Raw genomic sequence first — 18,262 nt, forward strand, 5'->3', positions numbered from 1 at the left:
CACGAATAGAGGATCCTTATATACAGATAAACATAAAATACTCTTGGTAATGCCTGGACCTTTCATGGTGCTCTTTATTTTTATGGGCCTGAGGGTCATAATTTATCTTATGATAGGAAATTTAGTGCTAACTGCAGCTTTTTTTTCTATTTTTAAATTTATTTATTTAATTTATTTATTTTTGGCTGCGTTGGGTCTTCGTTGCTGCGCGCGGGCTTCCTCTAGTTGCGGCGGGTGGGGCTATTCTTAGTTGCGGTGCTTGGGCTTCTCACAGCGGTGGCTTCTCTTGTTGCCGAGCACAGGCTCTAGGCGCGCAGGCTTCAGTAGTTGTGGCACGTGGGCTCAGTAGTTGCGTCTCGCGGGCTTAGTTGCTCCGCGGCATGTGGGATCTTCCCAGACCAGGGCTCAAACCCGTGTCTCCTGAATTTGCAGGCGGATTCTTAACCACTGCACCACCAGGGAAGCCCTAACTGCAGCTTATTAATGAATTTATTTTTATGTCCATATAGTATCTTACTTGTATTTATTATTTCGCTTTGTAGCGCTTAACTTTTAAAAACCAGTTAGGGAGGTCAGAAGCATAATTGAAACAACAACCAGAATCTTCAAGACTTCAGGAACCTGACAGAAATTTCAAGAGGAAGATTCTCAGAGGCTCCTGTGTGTACAGTGTGGGTTCCACAAGAACAGACTGATATCGACATGAGTGATTTCAGTGGCAGTTTCACAGCAGCTGTACATCTAGCCATCCTCTAACATCTTAAAAGCAATTTTCAGCCAGTTTTGCTCATCCCCTCGGGAGTTTCCACGTGTGAATCTTAGCAAATGACTTAGAAATGCAGCTATGGAAAATTCAGGGACATTTTCTAGATGTTATGCAAATTAAAACGTCACATGCTTCCCAGCTCTTTCCTCCGATGTGACCGTGAACAACGCAGAAGAGCGGAACAAGGTCCCGCCCTGTGGGTGCCGAGTCCCAGATCCTGTAAAGTCCGAGTGTGGGACGTGGTTTTGCCGAAATCCAGATAATTCAGCAGGCATTTGGCCCCCGGTGGTCCTGGCCAGGCCTGTGATTCAGGTCTCGTTGCCGGGCTTGTCGGGATACTCCCTGCCCGGTGATGGCCACGACTCAGATCTGTAGGTAAACTGCCGGTTTGGGGCTCGTGACAGGGGTCGCTTCTTTTTCTTGTTTCCTTAGTGCCTCCTTCCTTCCTGCTAGGGCGGGTGCCCAGCCCACGTCCTGCTGCTGGGGTTTCAGGAAGGACCATGGGACCCTGTATGGGGGCAGGACCCTCACCAGGACCCTTCCCGCCCCACCCCACCCCTTGCCCACGGGGGCTTTTCGTTCTCAGCAGCTTCTCACCTGTGCCTTCTCCCATCTCTCTCACCTCCTCAGCGTGGCCAGGTCCCGGGTGAAGGACAGGGACACCCTGGCTGGGGTCCGCACCTTCACAGATCGACCAGGTGAGCGGGGCTTAAGGGCCCGTAACTGTGATGTCCAGCCTGGCTCGGGCCTCTGTTTCCCAAACAAAACCACGTCTGAAATAGAAGGGCTGTTACCTGACGCTTGAGTCTGCACCTCGGCCTCCTGGTGGAGCATTTATGAACTGTGGGCAAGGGTGCACTGACCACCTTTTGGTACAGTTACGCTGCAAATGTGAACACATTTTACCTGTCCAGGTAACACCCAGTGGGCTTGATACACCATTTGCTCCTCCTGCACTTCACCAGTGGAAGCTTCATGTCTCAAATACTTTTGATTTGCCTTTGGGAGGATATTTAGTCAAACTGTACAATAATTTCTGGGTCCCATTTCTGGACATTCTCTTTTTAAGGCCCTAATTAATTAGTCTGTACAAAACCTCAGGGCCAAAGAGACAGATTTAATACCCAGTATTTAAGGAGTATTGGTTAAAAGAAATGACATACAGTCAATGTAGGTTTTAAAAATTGTTCTACTTGGTCTCATTTCATCATTTTATAAACATGTTAGGTACTGTTTATCACTTGATCACAGAGATGATCACTTTAATAGTAGTAGCTATACTTTTTAAGATAAATTATTTTGTTTTTATTAATGAGGTGGCTTGTCTAATTTTCTCTATTTCTTAGTAAAGCTTCCAACCACTGGTTAAACTTTGCTCTGATGTAATTGGTCCAGGGAATCTTCTGGGTCAGTGGTGGGCTGGGCGCACCTGGTTAGTGCTCCCAGTTCCCGTGCCTCAGTTTCTCCATCTGGGGGTTGGGGGTGCCTGCTGTAGCCCCCCCCCTCCCCTGAGAGGGTGACCTGAAAACACCCACTCCGGTGCCTGGCACCTGGCATCACCCAGCACAGGTGGTGGCTTTGCTGTGGGACTGTCCCCATCTCCTGGTGTCAGAACCTCTACCTTATCTTAAGCACTTAAGAGCCTCCAAAATCTAAGACTGGGTCTTATTTTAAAATCTTATTTTATTATCTAGTCTATTTTTCTATTTTTTTTTTTTTCGTGAATAAGTTAAAGTAAAGGGTCCCTACAACTAGCTGGAAGTAATTTACTTCTCTTCTGTGTTTGCTGAGGTCTAGGGAGGGATTTTAAAAAAACATTTTCTGAAAACCACCCCCCCCCAAACCCTACCCTGGCTTTTTGAAATTGCACACCTTTAAGACTGTGAAATAATTATTCCTCCTAATCCTTTTCCTTTAATCAGTTATAAACTGTTTATACAACTAATAAGTGATAAAACATAAATTGAACAAATTTGATTTCTCAAAATATTAAATTTTTTGCAATCAAATATACTCATTGATTTAAAATTATGTGTGTGAATATATGTATGTGAAACATGTTTAATATAAAATATTTTTAGAGTTTAAAAGTTGAATATAATTATAAAAATAAAATTTGATTCATTGAAAGTTGTATAAACCTTCCTTTTCCCTTTACTTCCCCTCCCCCCTGCCCCTTCTATTTCATTTCTCTTTTCTCTGGATCCTCTGTGTTTTACCTTTGGATCGGTAACTTTATCAATTATGCTTTTTCTAGCTCTGATATGCTAGATAAATCTAGCATATCAGAGCCTTTTAAATGCTTTAAATTTCTTTAAAAGCACACAGTAAGTGTCATTAAAAGATACACAGTTAAATTATTACAAAACTGATGACAACACTTCTGAAAAACCACTTACGAAAGTGCTAATTCCACGGTTTAAATTGTTTTCCTTGTCTTCTTCTGCAGAGACATTGAGTCCATGAGAACCTCAAGAATTTCTCAATTTCACTGTTAATTCTGTTATATCTAAAACTTTGGGCATTTATCCAGTTCCTTTTGTAGGGTCGAAGTTTTATTCCTTCTGGATTCTCCCTGTTTAAAAGCTGAAGTGAGGAATCGTATGTCAGTTATTTTACATTGTAAAGGTTCTTTTTTTTTTTTTTTTTTTTTTTTTTTTAAAGAATTTCACTTTATTTATTTATTTTTTGGCTGTGTTGGGTCTTCGTTTCTGTGCGAGGTCTTTCTCTAGTTGCGGCAAGCGGGGGCCACTCTTCACCGCGGTGCGCAGGCCTCTCACTATTGCAGCCTCTCGTTGCGGAGCACAGGCTCCAGACGCACAAGATCAGTAGTTGTGGCACACGGGCTTAGTTGCTCCGCGGCATGTGGGATCTTCCCAGACCAGGGCTCGAACCCGTGTCCCCTGCATTGGCAGGCAGATTCTTAACCACTGCGCCACCAGGGAAGCCCTACATTGTAAAGGTTCTTTGCAGTTAAGAGCAAACTGAAGGCTTATGCTTCCAGGGCCTCTCATGAAGTGAAATATTTTCCCTGGGACAGATGATGAAGTTAAGGGCGAGGGAATCTGAAATCATCCCAGGTGAAGGAATGCTGACTGCGCAAATGCATACAAGTGCGATGTGGCTGGTAGCGCGTTCCTGCAGTTTGCATTTCCCTTCTCAACCCCTTCCTTTTAAAAAAACTTAGGCGCTCACAGCTCCTGATTTAGCAGGGGACCAGGACTTGGAGATGGACCGTGTCAGGAGCTGGGCTGCGTCCCATCCCCTGCCTGTGTTCTGGGAGGGCTGAGGGCAGACACTGCCACAGATGTGTCAGAATCACCCCAAACCTCTTTCCCGGACTCCTACCTACTCTGGGGGCCTAATTGCACCAGAGTGTACTCCTATCTGGGACTCAGATGAATCACTGACTTAAAATATTTTTCTAGAACTCCTGAGGAGTTGTCCTAATTGAAACAACTATTTTCCAGGATTTAAATGAGTTCATCGCATCAAGAGACTGCCAGACTGCTAGAAGCAAAACAAGTGCCTGATTTTTAACAAGGGCCCCTAATCCCAGTGGAGCTGCTAGTTTGCAAATCCTGCACCAGACAGAGGGGTCTCCCTAGCTGGGTGTGAGGGGAGGGGCCCGCAGATAACCCTTTTAAAAGTTGCATCTAAAAGTAAGCTTTGTTAGTTACAAAGGGGATGTCTTTTGACATTTAAAAACGTTGGTATTTCCAAATAAAACAGTTGCAACACTCTTAAGCATTTCCCCTGGGATCTAAATGCTGTAGCAATTTAATAACCTACCATGATTCTTCTGAATAAATACATGAAAATGCTTTTCTCTGAACAGGCAAAAATGTTTTGTGACTCCTTTTTCTCCTTGAATTCAGATTTCCGTCCCACTTGCCACTTAGAATATTATCCTAATGTGATATACATGGATATTTGATAAAAGGTCTTTTATTCCTTATATTCTGGCAGAAAAAAGTCTGTTCATAAATTGAAATTGATTTTTAAATTTAATTTTCTGTAACCACAAGACTCAAGTTTCTTTTGAATTATTATAGTTATTGGTATACAGTTGATTAAAATAAAATATTTTAACTTGATAATGATTAAATATAACAAGTAAAATGACGGGAAATTCAGAGTATGTGAGTGGCAAGGACAGCACCCCAGGTTCATGTATCCACCCACGAGTGCTGCCACAATGAGAAAGACCAAGCATCAGTATTTTCTCTAGTTTTCATTCTTATGAGCTGAGGCAATGTGGTCGAATAAATAGAAGTGAAAGATGGAAAAGAAAAAAGATTTGATATAAGAATGTCAGGATTTTTTTTGAGCTCCTTCCAAGCTGGATGCCAAAAATCACCTTGTGATTATTACAAAAGATTATTTTTAAAGCTCTTACCAGCTGAAAATTTGAATAAATTCTCCTTCAAATTTGTTGAAAGTAAAGAATTGGAAACTGTCAGACTTGCTAGAAGATTGGTTCCTTGGTCATCCGAGTGCAGTCAGCTACTCGTGTTTCAGACAGGAGCTCTGTCCACACTCAGGAGGTTTCCATCCCCCAGAGGAAGGTCTGGGGAGGGGTGAGAGGTGTACCTTTATTTTGAAAAGGGGAAGCAGAGACTGTGAAGGGGCAGGTGGAAAGGGGGAACTGGCCCGAGGAGTTCTTACATCACTTTTAGAAAAGAGTTGAGGATCTGGAAATCATACACAACTGCTTTAAAAGTATTTAGGCCACATGCCCCTAAGAAGGTCTTTGCACGTACACTTACTGGGTCTGAGGACCACCGAGGAGGGGCTCTCCCCCGGAGCGCTGGGCAGTCAGGTCTGAGCACAGCCTCTGGGAGAGCCCTGCAGGTGACCGCCTGCATCAAACTGGGGATGATTCGGAGAAGCTCAGGGCTGCCCTCTGTTGGCACTAGGATTCTAGAGATTTGCCCCTAAGCTGCTGCGGGGACTGAATCCTAATACCAGAGTCGCCTGCGTTTAGTGGTGAGGAGCTCACACACATGCGTAGAGGTTTGTGCAGCTGTCACAGGCTTGACTTTCAGGTGGTGGCAGACCTGCCTGCCGGAGATAACATGAGATAACCGTCGACTCCGTTAGGCCAGGGGAGTGATGTTCCGGAGGCGGGCAAGCACACCTCAGCGCTCAGCAGTATGAGCTACGCGGCGATAGACACGGAGACCGCGTGGCTGCATGCAAATAGACAAACCACCCACAGTTCTATTAGCCAACAGTTTGATCTCCATTCAGTTCAAGTAGCCTCCCGGACGGGGAGGTGGTTCTGTGAGCTCTGCCTGCCTGTGCCCCTCCCCAGTACACAGAGGTGCCCAGTGGGACTCGGAGTGCACAGAGATGCCGCAGCGGAGCCTGTGACCAGGGAAACTGATTCTTCCCAACTCGTGGGTTGTTTCCGCCTTCATCCTCAGTTTTGTTCAGAGCGACTGACCTGTGCTATGACTGGTTAGTCTGAGCTCGAGACCCATCCTTTTCAAACTGCTGTCAACGCTGCCCTGGAGAGTGGAATGCAGTGTAGGGGAGGAAGAACTTTCCTCTATACTCTCATGTTCATGACTGGGGGGCTGTGAATTAAACTGACAAAAGACAGATTGGCAAGAGAAGAGAAAGAACTCATTTACAGTTGCAACAAGCATACATGTGGCGTGCTCAGCGATGAATCATTCTAAGGAGTGATCAGAACTGGGGGCTTCGATACCTGACTTACTAGAGGAAAGGGGGAGAAAGAAAAGGCTCCACTGGGAAGAACAAACAGGTTTGTTCAGGAAGGATAACGAGGTTTTGTGATAATATTTTACTGTGAAGGTATGAGTACTCTTTCCATCTTCGTCAGGGCTCTAAAACTCCCCAGGGAGGGGGCTTATGCTAGGGTTGTCTTGGTTTCTCCCCTGGGAATAGAAGTTGCTAATTTCTCAGAAGTTTCTGCTTTTAGTCTGATAGGGGAAACTCTGAGAAGACCTTTTTCTGCATCTGTTGAATCTCAAACGTCTTCAGCTTAAAATAAACTTTATACCAACCCCCAGGCTCCGAGTGGGTCCCCAGATGCCGTTTTATACCAACCCCCGGGCTCCAAGCGGGTCCCCAGATGCCGTTTTATACCAACCCCCGGGCTCCGAGCGGGTCCCCAGATGCCGTTCCCACACCCTGTGCCTTCCTTGATTTCTAGTCCACAGGACAGGAACCGAGCCCTTGACCCCGATCTGTCCTCTCTTGCTCTCTTCCCTCTGCCGGGACCTGCCCTGCTCCAGTCTGCCTGGCTGTCGGGCTCAAGCACCAGTTCTGGCAGGAAAGCCTCCAGGTTTTCCGTGGGTTCGTTAGTCCCCCCGTGGTGCACACACGTGCCTGAGTTTGCACCTGTGGCCCCTCAGCGCTGGGGTGCAGCCATTGGTCTCTGTGAACGCTGAGCTCCTCCAGGGAGCTCTGGATCCCTGCCACATGCAGGGAAAGGGGATCTGAAAAACTCAGAGGAGCCTGGGGAATGAGGGTGTGCGTTTTGTCGGATGAGTGGCTACAACAGGAAATAAGGATCAGGGGAAGACGTCCTTCCTGCCGGTGGTGTCCCTAATGCCACTCGGTCATGGTCAGTCTCCCTTGCGGCCAGTTTTGATGTCTTGTAGTTGCAGGGTTTTGGAGTAAGAGCAGCTGATGTGTGTCTGTGTTGTGTTCTTTTAATTTAAAGACTCCATTTTCCTTATTTTTCCTATTATAATGATAAAATAGCTTTGATAGAACAACAAGGTAAATGAAAACACACTTGGGATTTGCAGGTTCCCTTGGACTACAGACTTCTAGTCTATCCTAAATGGATTTGGCTTTGTGACTTTAAGACACTGACAAGCCAAAGAGGGTTTTGTATTGTTTATAAATACACATAATGTATATTTCTTTTCTCCGTCAATATAGAAGAAATATACTGCAGTACAGAAAATGTGAAAGATGTAAAAAGCTGTAAGTAAAACATTTAGAAACACCTTAGGGAGTTCCCTGGTGGCTTAGTGGTTAGGATTCCAGTCTTTCACTGCCGTGCCTGGGGTTCAGTCCTTGGTCGGGGAACTGAGATCCTGCAAGCTGCACAGCGCAGCCCAAAAATAAATAAATAAGCAGAGGTAATCCCTCATAATAGTGGGTGTATTTCTTCATCGCGTGACCTTTTTTCCCTGGGCCTTTCTATCTCCATACCTGTATTCACACATCCATACTTGGATCACCTAGAAACAGCATCTACGTATGTTTCTATATTTAGATGACCCCAATTTATACAATTTACCAATATTGAATCATACTTTTAATAAAAAGCCCCTGCCGACCGAAGGACCCTGAGCCTGAGGGTCCTGTCACTGCTGGTGCCTCGGGCCTCCACGTCTCCCGGAGGTTCTGAATTTACTTGGATTCCCGTTCACATTCACTGGAGGCGGCTCTTCTCTGCTACCTGACCTGAGTGAGACCTTCCAGTCTGAAGGCTCGAGACTTCAGCTCAAGACAGGAAGTTTTAATTAGCGATTCCTTTCACTTTTGCTTCTGGAATTCTTACTATCCCCGTCCTGCATCTCCTGAACTATCCATGATAGTTTCTTTTTTCCCATAGTTATTTTTATTTCTACATTCTTTTCCTCTGAATTCTAGGGAAATTTTTCTGTTTGCCTTTACTTTTTTTTAAATTAAATTAAATTAATTTATTTTTGGCTGCGTTGGGTCTTTGTTGCTGTGCGCAGTCTTTCTCTAGTTGCGGCGAGCGGGGGCTACTCTTCGTTGCGGTACGCGGGCTTCTCATGGCGGTGGCTTCTCTTGTTGTAGAGCATAGGCTCTAGGCGCACGGGCTTCAGTAGTTGTGGCTCGCGGGCTCTAGAGCGCAGGCTCAGTAGTTGTGGCTCACGGGCTTAGCTGCTCCGTGGCATGTGGGATCTTCCTGGACCAGGGCTCGAACCAGTGTCCCCTGCATTGGCAGGCGGATTCTCAACCGCTGTGCCACCAGGGAAGTCCATAAGTGCTTTTAAAAACAAAATGCTTGGAAGCAAATTATAATGGTTAAGAATATAAGCTTTGGAATTCACTGAATTTCAGTTCAAATCCCAGCTCTACCAGCTGTGTGACTTTGGGAAAATTTCTTACCCTCTGTCAGTGTTTGTTTCATCATCAGATACGTGGAGTTCGCACCTCGTGGAGTTACCATGGGGACCGAGGCAGGGAGGCGTCTAATTTGTTTGCTGTTCTTCAAATGTTTTCTGGAACATTGTGTACAGGAGGTAATTACTTTAGAAATAATAAACCCTGTAGTAAGTAGAAGAAAAGAGCAATAGCTCCCATAAACCAAGGGAGCGAACAGTGTTTATCCATCCTTAGAACCCCTGACGTGGCGGTGAGGCCTCCAGAGCCGGTCTCACCTGCCCAGGCAGCCTAGTGGGTGGTGCCGCGTGAAGTGTCAAAGAGAAAAAGCACCAAGTCCCTTCGCTAGCTTCCCGGGCAGGGGGAGATTTCACATCGAGTTGGAAGGTTTGAGTGTTACAAGGACTGGGAGAATCTCCTCATTTCAGAATAAGAAGTGCCTTTATGAATGAAAGGGACTGAACTAGTCAGGGTTCTCCAAAGAAACAGATCCACAGGATGTATGTGTATATCTGTACGTAGAGAGACAGGCTGAGAGAGACCGGCAAGAAATTTATTATGAGGAATTGGCTGACACGGCTGTGAGGGCTGGCAGGCCTGCAGTGCGCGGGGTGGCCCAGCAGGCTGGCAGCTCCCGCAGGAGCTGATGATGTAGCCTGATGCGCTATCTGGGGGCAGGATTCCTTCTGCACGGGGACCTCTGCCTTCTTAAGGCCTTCAGCTGATGGATGCAGCCCACTCACCTCAGGGAGGGCCGTCTGCTTTGCTCAGAGCCTAGTGATTTAAATCTTAACCGCGCTGCACCTAAAAATAGCCTCACATCCACATCTACACTGGTGTCTGACTGAACTCTGGGCACCGTGGCCCAGCCCAGTTGACACATAAACTCACCATCCCGGGAACCAACGGCGTATCTTTGGCTGAGGCTGGGCAGACAGGTCCCAGGCGGGGCTCCGTGTCCATCCAGGGCAGGGGCAGCACCGCTCTGCTGAGGAAACTCACACATCAGGGGGAATTCGTGACCACGTTTCTAAGCGCGTGCTCCCGCCCTGTGCACGCCCTGGTCTCTGTCGGGCACGAGGCTGAGCGGTGGGAACCGTCCCTGACAGCAGGGAGGCCCTGGTCGGCGCGGCCGGCTGTTTCCCCCTGGAGCCCGGTGTAGCCACTTGCCTCTGCCCTGCGGATCAAGCCTGGAAGGATCCTGCCCGTGCTGAGGGATGGCTCACGGCGGCCGGCCCTGCTCCCTGGGCCTCGGACCCCAGTCACGCTTTCTTCTGGCAGCTCTGACCTTGAGCTGCAGCCTTAGCACGGGGCTTCTGAGCTGTTCTGGAGAGCGTGGCCAGGACCTGTTAACGGCCCCATGTGTGGGTGTGAGTCTCCTGTGGTACCCGGGCCCTCGGCCTCCAAACCCGGCCCGGAGCCCCGACAGGCTGGAGTCTTGCCCCTAAAGCCGTGGTTGGTTCTCGTTGAGAGGTGGTCTTGCCCCGGCCCGGCCCGGGGGCTGCCTGACACTCTGTGGGGATGGTTTTGGCTGTCAGCGAGGGCGGTGGCAGCGTGTGCTCCTGGCACCGGCGGGTAGAGGCCGGGGATGCTGCTAGACGTGCTACAGGGCGAGGACGGTCCCCGGCGCCCCAGATGTCAACGGTGCTGAGGCTGGGACAAGGGGCCCCACATGCTGGCTCCAGGCACCCCACCAGCCTCATCAGCCGAGGGTCAGCAGCAGAGAAGGGGTTTATTCCCGAGGGCGCCGTGCAAGAAGATGGGAAGACAGATCTCAAATCCACCTCCCCGAAGGCGAGGGGCTCGCAGCATTTATGGGGTAAAGCTGAGGTCTGGGGAGGAGGGGAAAGGTGACTGGAGAGAAGAAAAAGGTGAGGTCGTCAGGGTTCTGTGAAGGCTCAGCTAACCTACAGCCTTCTTCCTGGGACGCGAGGCAGCGTTGGCCTGCTCCGAGGGTGGAGTTTCCGGCGTCAAATGGTCACCGAGGGGACACTCGCGCATGCCCAGTTGGCGGGTCGTGGGTCCCAACCAGTCTTGACAAACTTGAGCTCGAACTGGGCACCGCTGACTCCAAGCTCCCGAAAAACAACGCAAGCAAACATCTTATTGCTTAGGCCACATGCCTCTTGGAGGGCATGCAAGATTTTGTGAAAACAGAGCAAGCTCGGTCGGGGAAGGCGGCTGACAGGTGTAAGGGATGTGACTGACGCTCGTCCGCGGTTCCCTGGGAAGAGCCCGCCTCCGGAACCTCCTGGATCTGCCCCTCCTGTGTTCCGCCGTCTCGTGGCTCACGGCTCAGCCCCTCTCTGATCTGAGATGCCGTGTCCACACCTGGCTGCTCTGCCCTCTGATGGCAAGAAGGCTGCCCTTTGGTCCCTCCGTCGTTTGCAGCTGGGCCTCCCGGCCGAGCGCCTGCCCAACCCCAGGAGCACGCGGGACCCCGGGAGTCGGGGAGTTAAGTGGGAACACACTCCAAGGACGGTAGAAGTCCCTCATATTATCTCAAATCATCCAAAAACGCACCATCAATTTGTGGACAGTTAAGAGTGAAATAGCTTCTAGTTTCTGTGGGAGAGTAGTTGATACCCAACTTGGTCCTAAATACTCTTGTTTCCAGGCTGGTGGGAGAGGTGGGTCTTCTCCACACCCGGGTCCTCTGCCCTCAGTTTAATACGTATACAGATACAGATTGGTCTTGGGAAGGCATGGCCTTCTTAAATGGAGGCAGAGAGGACGGAATGAGATGGTTTGTGTCTGCATGAGAGGAGAGAGCCCTCCCCCACGGTCCTGCAGTGCTGTTTACTTAGACGGGTTTCTCGTCCTCAAAGGCTGGGAGAGGAACTTGATGTTGTAGTCAGATTCGATAATAAGTGGATAATAGTCTCTTTGTAGTAGCAAAGCAACACAGGACATCCAAGCGGTTGTGATTTGGACAAGGTGGCCATAGGCCACGTGTGTTACTGAACGAGTAGTGTTGATTGCTTGGCGTAAGACATTTCAGAGTCAGAAAAACGTCTCGCCTGGGTTTGATGACCATGCGGGACTGACTTGCAAAGAAATGCTGTGGACGCCTGAGTATTTAAGATAAGCATGTATTTTCTACAGGTGCAGAGAAAGGCTATAAACACCACGTTAAGTGCCCATAAGACAATCCCAGTGGACTCTTCAATGTCTAGGATTGGCTTCTATTTCAAGTCTAATTACTACCATTGTTTAAACACTCTGGATATTTTGACCTAGTTCTCTGGCTATTCTGCGTTGACCCACAAAGGAATCCTCTGGCTTCCATGACTCTTTCGTCAGCTAGAGGTGCTGTAACAAATACCACGGCTGGGCAGCTTAAACACCAGAAATGTGTTTCCTTTCAGTTCTGGAGGCTGGACGTCCAAGATCAAGGTGTCAGCAGAGTTGGTTTCTTCTAAGACCTCTCTCCTTGCCTTGCAGATGGCTGGCATCACCCTGTGTCCCCATGTGGGCGTCCCTCTGTGGGCGGCTGTGCCCTAGTCTCGTTATATGTGATTAGGGGCACCCACATGACCTTATTTAACTTAATCACCTCTGTAAAGACCCCATCTCCCCACACGGTCACATTCTAAGGCGCTACGGGCTAGAGCTTCAAAATACGACTCTTTGAGGGAGCACAGCTCAGCCCACAATAGTTTGTATTTATAAATGATTGGTGTGTTTTAAATTTTTACATGGATCCCTTTTGAAACTTACTGTTTAAAAAACTTTTTGATATTTTTGAGGTTTATTCATGTTGATCATGTGCTTCTGTTTCATTCATTTTAAGTGCTGTGTAGTATTTCATGGTATAAAAAATACCAGCTTATTTTTCTGTTCCCCTACCAAGGAACCAAGTTAGATGACTTCCATTGTTTTGCTCTTTTAAGCGATGCTCAATGGAAAATCTTGTATGTCTCATGAACACACACTAGAATTTTTCTCCCTGGTCTAGAGACTTAAAAATGAAATTGTTGGTCCACAAGATATGTGCATTTTCAAATTAACTTGGCATTGAAAAATTCCTCTGCAAAGCGGTGAACTCATTTATTCTCCTTCTAGCAACGTATCAGATTTCCTGTTTCTCCAAATACTCGCCAGCTGCCGTTGGATACAATTTGTCACACTCATGCTGTTTGTAGGAGCAAAGAAATTCTACTCCTAGATGTATACCCAGGGACTCAAACACGGACATGCGTGTTTATTCATATACACGCATGTTCATACATGTACACGCATGGTCATAGCAGCATTGTTCACAAATGCCAAAAGGTGGCAACAGCCCAAGTGTCCATCAACAGAGGAATGGATAAACAGACCATGGGGTGTACAAACAGTGGAATGAAGTAGTGACACACGCTACAGTGTGGACGAGCCTCAGAAAGTCGATGCTAAGTGAAAGAAGCCAGACACAAAAAGCCACATCGTGTCTTGTCAGCCTTAGAGAGAACAGAGCACAATTCTATTTACGCAAACGTGAGCTCACTTGGGAGGAGCAGAGCAACTGCAGCGCTGTGGTAAACCGCAGCCAAGTCCAAAGAGACAAGGCGAGGGTCGGCCTCTGTTAGCGTTTAGGCGGAAATTGGGGAGGGTTGTTCTGAACCCAAGTTGACTAGGGAAGAACCTGGAGTCTGAGGTTTGGCGGTTTCTCGTTGGCTGCAAACAGTAGCTAGCGCCTTGTCGCTGGGGCAGGGAGGGATCTTCCTTCTCTTCTTAAAGCAGGAGATGAAATTCCTGGGTGAAAAGTGTCCTCCCTCGTCAAAATGATTCTCTTCTTCCTCCTTCCCGCTGGTGATGCAGGGCTGGTGTACAAGGGAGAGTTGCCCCCTCAGGGCTCCCCAGCTCCATTCAAAATGAGGTTCCTTTATTTATTTTCACAGTCTGATTCCACTGATGTGAAATTTCCCGAGGGTACATCCGCAGAGACAGAGCGTAGACTGCTGGTTGCCAGGGCCTGGGTGCGGGCGGGGAGTGGGGAGGGACTGCCTCGTGCGTACGGGGTTTTTTTCTGAAGTGATGAAACTATTTTGGAACTGGATAGTGGTAATGGTTACACAACACCATGGATGCACTAAATACCACTGAATTATACATTTTAATTGCTTCATCTTATGTGAAATTCACCTCAGTGTAGAAAATTTAAAAAAATCTAAGCAGAGATTGCAGACCGCAGGGGTGGTCCAGCCCCCTGGGCCCCCCCCCCCTCTTTTAGCCCCCGTGGGTTCACCTCTCCTTCCTTCCTTCTTACAACTCAGTTATTCATTGAGCCATTTTCTGTTCTGTTTTCCCTCATCTCTAAGTGTGCACAGTGACATAGTCCTTGGGTACCTTGATCTGCTTCTCACTGGAGGTAGATGTCCTCTGGGCGGCTCTCCATTTATCACGGACCCGGCCCAGAGCCGGGGCAGAGGGGAAGGAGCCGCAGCCACCAGGAGGGGCACCCATTCCCATCCAGTCAGGGCTTGGCCTCCCCTGCAACTAGTGACACACCCCTTGGTTTGTTTTATCTAGAAGGGACACAGGTCACAGCCCAGAAACCAGCAAACGGCTGAAGAGGGCCGGTTTCTTGGCTGACACTGTAACACACCTATTAACCCCTTAGAGTCCATGGAAACCCAGACACAGCCCATGGATCTCTGGAGCTTTGGGTCCCCAGGGAAGGGGGAGAGGAGGGTCTTTAAAGGAGAGGTTATGGAGAACAAGCCCTGCCTTCCTTACAGTTGGTCCGCGTGTGAAGGCAGAGCTTTATTCCCGGGAGCCTCGGTAAGGCCTCAGGACACAGGCCTGTCCGGCAGCAGGTGCCCAGGCAGGAGGTTCTCCCGGGCTGCGTCCTCTGCTGCCACCTCGTGGTAGACGACGCAGGCTGGGTGGGAGAAGCCACCACGATGAGTGAGGGTTATAGGACACGCGGACCCACAGATGCCCCCAAAACAGCAGGCCCCGCTGCAGGGCTGTGTGTGGGGCAGGGGTGGATGTGGACATTAAAGCCACCGCCATGCAAAGACATTTAAGACTCAGTACAGCAGAGGAACGGTTTATCCAACAGGTTAAGTGAACTGTTTTGGTAATTTCTAAAGGGTTCCAAAACGACAGACCCTTACATTGATTTGTAGCGTCATTGTTTACAAGGAGTAGGATTTGGGTGGTGTCCAGCGCGGTCTTCGGGTCAAGCAGGACTCAGTCCTGTGTACCAGTGTCTCTGGTGCCCTCTGCTGTCTCTGCTTTGCTGTTCCACCTTCACAAGCCAGCAGGTGGAATAAAGGACCCTTAGATCTACTCAAGCCCCTGGATGCTGACTCCTCGGGGATCCCAGAATGGATGGCAGTGCTCGCAGACAAGGGCGGGCTGTCTTGGGGCCCCTGTCTACTACTCCACTTGGGGAACCCCGTCTACTACTCCACTTGGGGAACCCCTTCATCTTCCTACAGCATCCCCATGGCCAACCCTGACTGAGGCTCCTGCATGCTGGGCGCCTAAAATGTACAGCTCGTTACTCCCAGCTCCCCCAGACGGCAGGTACTGCCTCATCTCAGCTTTGCAAACGAGGAAACTGAGGCACAGAGGTTAAGTGACTTGCCCAGCGCCTGGTGCCCGGAAACACCCTCTGGTCTGCTGCTCCAGGGCCTGAGCCCCAGCCCCACGCTGCTGCATCTCCTGAACGTTCAGCAGTGCTGGCTGGTGGGCCGGGTGGCGGGGCGAGGCAGGCGGGTGAGCCCCAGCCTTCTCCAAGACCAGCAGCTGTCAACTGTGTGCACATTTGTTAATTAAAGACATCAGCAGTACGCCAGCCAAATCCTGGCTTGAAAGGACCAAGCTCTCCAAGAATCAATCCCATGTACTAATTTCATTTAGGAAGTAAGAGCGTGTTCATTCTGTCAACTGCTTACCTAACTAAATGCGGCTTTTGAGGACTGCGCACAAAGTCTTCTAGTAAACAGGGAGTCGGGGAGCGAGCCAGACCCCTCTCGCATTATAAAACTGGACTGTCAGCTTTGTATACTTAAAGGCTGCTGTTAAAAGACCCACAGAGATCACATAAAGCTTTGTCATCCAGACTAGAAATTCCAAACACCGTGAACACAGCGGCGCATGCCTCTCACGTGTGTCCCGCGGCACACGACTGCTTTCTAGAGCTTTACGAAAATATTCAAGCCACATTTTTTCCCAAAATGGTCATTGGTCATTTGTTTAGAAATATCTGATGTTTTATTTCAAACCAATAAAACACAAAAATAGTTGCTTGCCCAGGTTTGTTTCCCACAAACAAGGCTGACAAGTTTCCTCTTCACAGAATACACCTGGAGCTCAGTCCACTTGTACGAAGGGTCTTACATCACCGCACTCTAGCTTTTCTTCCCTCGTGGAGCTAGCCATGATGGTATTGAAATCACGCTAGACACATTTTGATGTGAACGAGGTGGCCGGGATGTAACAGGATGGGCTCGGGGGGAAGAGGAAGAAGAGGAACGTGGACCGATTTAGAGTCAGGATTTCCTGCTGGGCCGATAGGAAACCCCGAGCCGGGGGTGTCATCGGGAACCGTGAGCATCCTCGCCGCCCCACTGCCTTCTCTGTCTTCCACCCCGCTTGCCACCTGCACGCGTGCTTCAGGGGAAGGAGGTGGGGTCTGGAAAGGCACCCTGTGCTCTCCACCGCACCGGAGACTGCAGTAGTAAGGCCTGGGGCTTCAGCGTTGGAGTCGAAAGAGCCCCTGCCCCCGTGCACCCACGTTTGAGTTTGGCTGACCGTGGAGTGGAGGGGATGGCTGGGGGGCAGTGGGAGGAAGCGGAGGGACCAATGGCGGGAGGGTGTGGCTGCGGAATGACTGCAGAAGCATCGTTTCTAAGTCATTCCTGATTCCCCGGTTCAGTTCTCTAAACCTTTGCAAAGTGGGGACCCAGAAAAATGAGGACGAGGATTAGTGATTCTAAAGGAGGGAATGTGCAGAACTTAGCAACTTGTCTTTTGCAGGGAGAACCCCCAAACCTTGAGTGCCCTGCGTGCACAGCCCCTGGGTTCTGAGATGGCCGGGGTCAGGGCGCACCCCGCATGAGGAGGTGGTCCTTGGGGGTTGGTCGTGGGGTAAGGTAATGGGTGAATGCATGGTGTTGTGGTGCTTTGGGGACCCCCGTGTCTTGCTATTAGGCATTCATTTGTAAACACCATCACTTATGTGGCATTAGGGCTCACCCTTTTTCAAGTTGCAGAAACCAAATCAAACTGGCTTAAGCAAAACTGTCAATTTATCAGCTCCTGTCATTGAAGAGAGATGGCTTCTGGCAGGTTTGAATCCAAAGGTCTTGAAACTGTCAGTAGGACGCTGACTTTCTCTCCATCTTTGATTCCAGGCCCATTTCCTGGGTAACAACCTCCAGACTCAGAGCATCTGCATAGTGGCCACCAGTGGCTCCAGCCTGGGCGGGCCTCCCCTGCTGTGGGTTTCATGCCTGTCTCTGAGCTGGCACTGCACCCACAGAATGACAGGGCCTGACTCACACCCCCGCCAGTGGTGGGTGATTGTGGTGGGGTCGCTTTCACTGGACCGCGTGGGATTTCCTTCCCACAGAAGGAAAGGTAGCATTTGCTGAGGAGGGAGAAGCACTGTGGGTGGAAAGACCATAGACGTTGGCCCTATATGCCCTGTGCGGTGCAAGCTGGTATACGAGCTGCAAAAACAAGCAGCAAATCACGTAGAAGGAAACGTGTTCCTGCCATTTAACCATCACCGTCCAGCTGGGGGACATAAAGCCAGGACAGAGGAGCAAGAGCCAGGCTCGCAGCCTTGTCTGCACTGAGCTGCACCTGGAGGTGTTGCAGGTACCGACGGGCCAGGGTTCTGTCCCCAGACGCACTGGTTTATTGGATGTGGGAGTTTGTTTCTGACGTGCATCCAATGTGGAGAACCAGGAATGTAAAGAAATTAAAGCGCTTGCAGGTAACTGTCCTCTGTCAGTCGTGTTGGGACACAGAGGCGGTGCAGGGTGAACTTGGGATGGCAGTGACGGCTGTGCAGATTTCTCTCTCGGTGGAGTCCCCCCAGGGCCCCCATTCTACTGCCCGTTAGGCAGGGGCATATCCCAAAGTCATGGGGGGGGGATTCGGCCCCTCTGTCTTCTGACCCTTGAGCCACCATTATTAGTCAGGGGTGAAAGAGATTAATTTAAATGTGGCCCCTTTCTCCATCTTGTGTTTTAGTGGGTTTGAGCCCAGGAACAGAGAACAGAGGAGAAATGAGGGATAACGCAGAAAATGAAAATTGCACATCCACAGGGCCGTGTGTGCAGAAGTGGGCAGAGGCGTGATTTCTGTTCTCCAGACCCTAAAGCCACGTTCCTAAGTAAAATCTTCAGGTTATTTCAAACTTTGATTCCA

General features: G+C 49.2%; 1 protein-coding gene across 1 annotated transcript in view; it reads left to right on the forward strand.

Moving 5' to 3' along the window:
• Nucleotides 1-18,262, forward strand: part of RPS6KA2 (ribosomal protein S6 kinase A2) — a 372,586-nt gene that overhangs the window by 50,202 nt on the left and 304,122 nt on the right. The gene's annotated exons all lie outside the window — the stretch shown is intronic.

This window comes from Balaenoptera physalus (assembly GCF_965194825.1).
Source record: "Balaenoptera physalus genome assembly, chromosome: 9".
Lineage (NCBI taxonomy): Eukaryota > Metazoa > Chordata > Mammalia > Artiodactyla > Balaenopteridae > Balaenoptera > Balaenoptera physalus.